The following is a 7,500-nucleotide window of genomic DNA, read 5'->3' as shown; positions in this document are numbered from 1 at the left end:
ACAGAGAGAGGAGGAGGGGCCTGTCAGTCACAGAGGAGGAGGAAGAGGGGCCTCTAAGTCACAGAGAGAGAAGGGGTGGGGCCTGTCAGTCACAGAGGAGGAGGAGGAGGGGCCTGTCAGTCACAGAGAGAGAGGGGGAGGGGCCTGCCAGTCACAGAAAGAGAGGGGGAGGGGCCTGTCAGTCACAGAGAGGAGGAAGAGAGGCCTGAGGAGGGGTCTTGGCTCATTAAAGGCGTTGGTCAGGGCACACGTACACACAGTACGCTACATGGTATGAGACGGAATAGGAAATTACCTGAATAAACACACACACACAGAGAGAGAGAGAAAGGGAGGGAGAGAGAGACAGACAGACAGACAGAAAGAGCAAGAGAGAGATAGGGGAACACCTGCACACACAAAGCCTCCCCTACATAGCTCGGGCAGACGTCCATAATTTATTTATTTTTATTTTTTATTTTTTTTATATCGTCAATGGTCATTGGTTACAACAATCGTCATTACATTCAACATATCACAATCAACTCAGTTCCTATGACCAAAGTCTTTTTTTCTTTTTTATATTAAGTAAAGTAAAGACAAGACAAAACGAAAACAAAAACAAACAAAGAAAAAAGAAAAACAATAGCGAGTGAACTTTGGGAGCTTTCATCTTACATATGATAGATTAGAATAGAAAATGATTCAAGAAAATAAACACAATTACATCACCCTCTCATGTTCTTTTAACAATTCAACAGAAATCTGACCTTACAGGTTTAACATATCCAGTCCATTTCGTCCAGATCCGATAGAATTTTTCTACCTGAATTCTAAGGGAGTATGACATCTTTTCCATTACATATATATCATGAATTATATCTATCCATTCATCCACTGTGGGTACGTCTGGCTTTAACCATTTTCTTGTGATAGCCTTTTTACTTGCTACCAGAAGTATCAATATCAATTTTCTGTCGTTATTGTCCCAATTTTCGAATGAGATGTTTCCCAGGTATAAGGTGTCACATTTGAAGGGGATGTTAATTTCAAAAATAGCTTCCAGATTATTGTGTATCTCCCGCCAAAATGGGACTAGATTTGGGCATTCCCAGAATACATGGTAGTGATTGGCTTCATTCAGTCCACAGGATCTCCAACACGCTACACCCGTCCCCTGATGTCGTTTTTGTAGGGGGGTGATAAAAAACCTTGTAAGGTTTTTCCAACTAAATTCTCGCCACGTATTTGAGCATGTCGTTTCCCATTGTAGTTTACATAATCTGTCCCAATCCTCCCCAGAAATAGTAAAATTACCCTCTTTCTCCCATTTCTCTTTAATATATATTGTATTGACTGTTCTGAGATTGATCTGGCGGAAGCCATTGTATAGTCTAGATACCACCTTGTTGCATATCAATGATTTGCTTGCTGATGTAAATACTTCCATAATTCCTGTTACCCCCTCTTCTGATACTCCCCCTAAATTCTGATTGAAATGGTGTCGGACCTGGAGATACCTATAGAAATCATTTTGTTCCAAACCATGTTTTCTCTGTAGCGATTCAAAGCTATGGAATGCCCCCTTGTGGACAAAAGTTAAATAGTTCGAAAGGCCTTTTTCAACCCAGACTTTAAATCTAGCATCTGTTTTGTTTGGAGGGAAGTCTGTGTCATATGCACACCATCTTAGCATTTTAAGTGAGTCCTTTATACCACACAGTTTCACTGTCTCCTGCCAAATCTTCAAAGCCACGTTAATCCAGGGATTATTTTTATTTGTCATGTTGTTTATTAATTCACTATCTGCAACTATCGCTGCTATTTGAACCCCTTCTGTCATTGCACTCTCAATTTCCTTCCATCTTGCAGAGTATGATGGAGTACACCAACACACTACAGGCCTTAATTGAGCTGCGCAATAGTATTCTCGTAAGCAAGGAAGGCCAAATCCCCCGTTTTCTTTTCTTAACTGTAGAGTTTTGTATCTGATTCTGGGTTTTTTCCCTTGCCATAAATATCTAGATATTAATTTGTCCCATTCTATAAATTACTTAGCAGGTATCTCCACTGGAAGAGTCTGGAATAAATACAGTAACCTTGGTAGGATGTTCATCTTAACAGACTCCACCCTAGAGCTCAAACTCAAGAAGGGAATGAGACTCCACCGTAGTACATCTGATTTTAGTTTTACATTCAAAGGGCCATAATTAAGATCAGATAATTTTGAGACATCTTTTGGCAGGTTAACACCTAGGTATTTTATTGAATCTGCATCCCATTTCAGGTTATATTTCCCTCTAATATCGTTGGGTGGGTCATAGTTAAGTGTTAGTACCTGGGTCTTCTGAATATTTAGTTTGTAACCTGAAAGTGTCCCATATTCCTCTAATAAACCCATCAATTTTGGGATTGTCTGTGTGGGCTGTGTTAGATATACCAGGACGTCATCCGCAAAAAGACCAAGTTTATGCTCACCAGCTGCCATGTCTATTCCCTTAATTTCAACATTTTGTCTTATCCATTGGCTCAAAGGCTCAATAAAAAGGCTGAATAGGAGTGGGGAAGCGGGACATCCCTGCCTGGTTCCACGTTCCAGAGTGAAGGATCCCGATAGGGCACCATTAATTTTGATCCTTGCGGATGGGCTATCATATAATGCTTGGAAAGTTGCAATAATAGACTCATGAAAGCCGAATCTCGATAGTACCTTGTATAAAAAGGTCCAGCTAACTGAATCGAAAGCTTTCTCAGCGTCCAAACTTACAAGAGCTGCCTCTATTCCGTGTTGTGTGATATGTCTGATAATGTGCAATGACCTTCTAATGTTGTCTTGTGTTTGCCTTTGTCTAATGAATCCTGTCTGATCTAAATGAATGAGTTTAGGTAGAATCCTATCTATTCTTCTGGATAGTATTGATGTAAACAGTCGATAATCGAGCTGGAGAACACTGATAGGGCGATAGCTATTACAATCTAGTTTGTCTTTCCCTTCCTTCGGTATGACTGAAATTATTGCTTCCCTCCACGAGGGTGGAATTTCCCTTTTCTGTAGTACCCAATTAAATGCCTTCAGTAATGTTGGAGCTAATTGTTCTCTAAATTATCTGTACCATTCAGCAGTGAAACCATCTGAACCCGGGGATTTGTTTGCCTTCAATCTCGAAATTGCTGATTGTAATTCCTCTATTGTTATTTCGGCTACCAAGTCTTTATTTTGTTCATTAGTGACAGTGGGTAAATCAAGAGAGGCTAGGAATGACTCAATCTGTAGGTTGTTGTCCACTTGTGGTTGGGAATATAGTGTTTTATAGAACTTTTCGAAACTCTGTTGAATTTTGTCTAGCTTACATTCTATCGCTCCGGATTCGGGGTTCCTTATTTTATAGATTGCATTATCTGCTTGTTGTTTTCTTAGTCTATATGATAAGAGTTTCAATGATTTCCCACCTACTTCATAGTATCTTTGTTTTGTAAATAATAGTTTTTTTTGTATGTCCTGATTGCCTATTTCATTTATCTCGTTCCTTATGTCTTTCATTTCTTGTTTTACCCTGTTATCCAAATTGTTACTGTGTTGTCTTTGTAGATGTTTTAATTTAATTTCCAGGTCATGCAGTCTTTGTCCTCTAAGTTTTTTTATAAGTGAAGTAGTGGCGATGATGTTACCCCTCATTACTGCTTTAAGTGCATCCCAGAGCATATTCGGAGCCACTTCCCCGTTATCGTTTATTTCAAGATATGTTCTAATTTCAGTCTTCATGGCCTCCCTTGTCTCTGGGTTATTCAGGATACTTGAATTCAGCCTCCATATTGTAGACCTTGGCTTTCTATTGAGACACACAGACATGTAAATAGGGCTATGATCAGAGAGGGCAATCGGTCCTATGTCACATTGACTTATTCTATGTACCGTATTTTCCGGACTATAAGTCGCGGTTTTTTTCATACTTTGGCTGGTCCTGCGACTTATAGTCAGGTGCGACTTATATATCAATAATTCATAATCTCTGACTGACATGAACTGACATACGGTAATCTCTGACTGACATGAACCAAGGAGTAACTTCCGCTAGCGCCTCATACACGATAGAATAGCCATTATACTTGACAATGTGGACATTAAACACGACAATGTGGACATTAAACATGATGTTATGGACCTTATACACAATGTTATGGACGTTAGAAACGATATTAAAGTCATTTATTCCTTCCAGAGGCTGTTTAACGTTGCAATGTTGTACCCGCGAGTAGCATTTTGCTACTTCCGGTAGCGCTTCATACGCGATAGAATAGCCATTATACTCGACAATGTGGACATTAAACACGACAATGTGGACATTAAACATGATGTTATGGACCTTATACACAATGTTATGGACGTTAGAAACGATATTAAAGTCATTTATTCCTTCCAGAGGCTGTTTAACGTTGCAATGTTGTACCCGCGAGTAGCATTTTGCTACTTCCGGTAGCGCTTCATACGCGATAGAATAGCCATTATACTCGACAATGTGGACATTAAACACGACAATGTGGACATTAAACATGATGTTATGGACCTTATACACAATGTTATGGACGTTAGAAACGATATTAAAGTCATTTATTCCTTCCAGAGGCTGTTTAACGTTGCAATGTTGTACCCGCGAGTAGCATTTTGCTACTTCCGGTAGCGCTTCATACGCGATAGAATAGCCATTATACTCGACAATGTGGACATTAAACACGACAATGTGGACATTAAACATGATGTTATGGACCTTATACACAATGTTATGGACGTTAGAAACGATATTAAAGTCATTTATTACCTTTTAGAGGCTGTTCAAAGTTTCATTTTTCCTCCGCGACGCCATGTTGTTAGCCCCGCGCTAGCTAGCGGACTTTACACTCGATAATACAAGTATTCCTTAACCTTTCAGAAGAAGTTTCAACGTGAATTATGTCCTTCCTGGGCTTACAAATCCTCTCATGTCTCTTCACAGTGCCAGACTAGAGTCAAGCTCAACAGGGTCTTCTTTCCCCGCTGATTCCGCCAAGCCCGTTCCCTTGAACCATGCGACTTATAGTCCAGTGCGACTTATATGTGGTTTTTTCCTCTTCATGGCCCATTTTTGGCCTGCTGCGACTTATACTCGGGTGCGACTTATAGTCCGGAAAATACGGTAGGTCTCTATTGTAAATAAAAAAATAATCTATCCTTGAGTATACGGCATGGGGGGAGGAGTAGTGGGTGTAGTCCCGGCTGGATGGATACAATTCTCTCCAAACATCTATGATTCCCATTTCCTTCATTAATGCTTTTATCTTCCTACTTATAGGTTTTGACTCTGGATTACCGCTAGATGCATCCAATCTTGGGTTTAAATGAACATTAAAGTCCCCCCCACAGATTAAGATTCCCTGAGATTTTGTGGCCATTAAATCAAATATCTATCTATAAAACGTCCAGTCACTACCAGGAGGAGCATATACATTCAGTAAACTCACTAGGGTTCCCTCTATTTTCCCTATTATCATTATAAACCTACCATCTTTATCTTTAAACTCTGATATGTGTTCATAGGTCACTGTATTTGATAACAGTATGGCCACACCCCTCCTATGACCTGGTTCGTATGAGGATGAATATACATATTTAAAACCCAATTTATTCAATTTGGCATGCTCTGTATTGGTAAGGTGGGATTCCTGTAGGTATGCTATTTGTATTCTATCTTTCTTTAATTTTGTTAGGATCTTCCTTCTTTTTATCGGGTTAAGTAAACCATTAACGTTAAAAGAAACTATTCTTATATCTTGCATTTAGGTTATAACATGTGATATTTCCATCATGTACATGAAAAGCTTCCCAGTCGCTACAGTAAACAGTTGTAAACAAACATTAATAATAACATTAAAAAAACAAGTAAAAGAAAAAAGTACTTGAGTTACTTCCAAGGTAGGGGTCACTACTACAACCCTCCACGAGCCTAAAACAATAGGCTCCAAGGGAAAACCCCTCTCCCGTAGACAGAGAGGGCCCTTGGAGATAACAGTATGAGAAGGTTCCATCGTTCGTTCCTTTCCCAATTCTTATTTGTATTTTAATTATTCAACTAGGTAACTCACGTTTTTTTTTTATACTAACCAGCAAACAGTTTCAATAGTATGAGCTGAACTCACCCACCCAAAGTGTCCGTTTAATTCTGAGTAGATTAGTAGGGCAGTCGTTGCTTATAACTAATCATTTCACTCAGCTTTTACCGGACTACCCGTCTGTGGGTGGGGGGTCTCTTCTGTAGCGTTGCAATTTCTCTTTGTAGCCTGCGTCTCCTCTGCCATGTCTCCCGGTCCGCCTGCCGCCTGTCTGCCATGTCAGCTGCCTCAATTGCTCCATCAGCGTCTCCGGGGCTCCGATGGGCTTGATGGGGAGACCTCTGTTAGCCATGTCCTGCGTCGCCTCTTCCACGGTCTCGTAGATCTTGATCCCCTCGTCATATTTCACCTTTAACCGGGCTGGGAACATCGTTTGGAAGTGGATGTCTTTATCCTTCAGGATCCTCCGGGCCTCTGCATATTCTTTTCGCTTTTGGAGAATGCGTGGAGCATAATCGTTGTCCAGATTGACTCGCGTCCCCTGCCAGGTGAATCCCTTCTTTTGCCATGCCGCGCGGAGCGTCGTTTCTTTGGTTCTGAAGCTGAGGAACTTTACCAGGATGGATCTTGGCTTTGCCTCTGCTGGTGGCTGCGGACCGAGGGCACGGTGGGCTCTCTCAATTTGTAGACTTGTTGTGTTGGGTATGGCGAGGTTTTCTAGGAGTAGTTTTTCCACGAATGTGATCATCGACGAGGAGTCCTTTTCTGCCCCCTCCGGAATACCGTAGATTCGGATATTATCTCGTCTGGAGCGGCCCTCTAGGTCGGTTAGCTTCTCTTCTGTCCTGGCCTGTAGCTTTAGCATTTCTGTCAGGATATCTTCCGTGTTCTGAGTTCTCTCCTCGGCATTCACAATTCGCCCTTCTGCCTCCTCCAGTCTAACGTTTGCACTCCTTATTTCTTCTTTTATATCCTCGAGTTGGGTCTTATTGTCCCGTCGGAAATCTCTCAGTTCTCTCAGAATCAGACCCAAGTCTACTGTGTTTTCCGGGAGCATTGAATCGCCCTCGTGTTCATCATTGCTAGCATTGGGAGAGTTGCTACGACTTTTTTCGATTGGAAACTGTTGCTGCAGTTGCTTCTTGTCCATTTTCCTAGTGTTCATCTCTGCCCTCTTTCACTATTTATTTGGTATGAAATTTAGTATGAAATTCTAAGTTTGAGGGACTTTAAGAACGTAATTGAACGGGAGAGCCTTCTTTATGCTGCCATCTTGTCCGTGTCTCAACCGGAAGCCACATTAATTTCTTAAAGCTTCTAGAACGCTAAGCTGGCCAGTTGGCCCTGGTTAATACCCTGTAACACCAGGCTCTATCAGTGTGTGTAATAGGTTCAGATGTACCCCTATGGAGTACTATATCAGTGTGTGTGAGAGGG

At 41.1% G+C, this 7,500-nt stretch overlaps 1 protein-coding gene across 1 annotated transcript in view; it reads right to left on the bottom strand.

Annotated features, from left to right (window-relative positions):
• Positions 1 to 7,500, bottom strand: part of txnrd2.2 (thioredoxin reductase 2, tandem duplicate 2) — a gene marked incomplete at its 5' end in the record, with an annotated part of 36,504 nt that overhangs the window by 5,466 nt on the left and 23,538 nt on the right. The gene's annotated exons all lie outside the window — the stretch shown is intronic.

This window comes from Nansenia antarctica, assembly GCF_963989245.1.
Source record: "Nansenia antarctica genome assembly, chromosome: 5".
Taxonomy (NCBI): domain Eukaryota; kingdom Metazoa; phylum Chordata; class Actinopteri; order Argentiniformes; family Microstomatidae; genus Nansenia; species Nansenia antarctica.
This window is presented reverse-complemented; position numbering and strand designations above follow the sequence as displayed.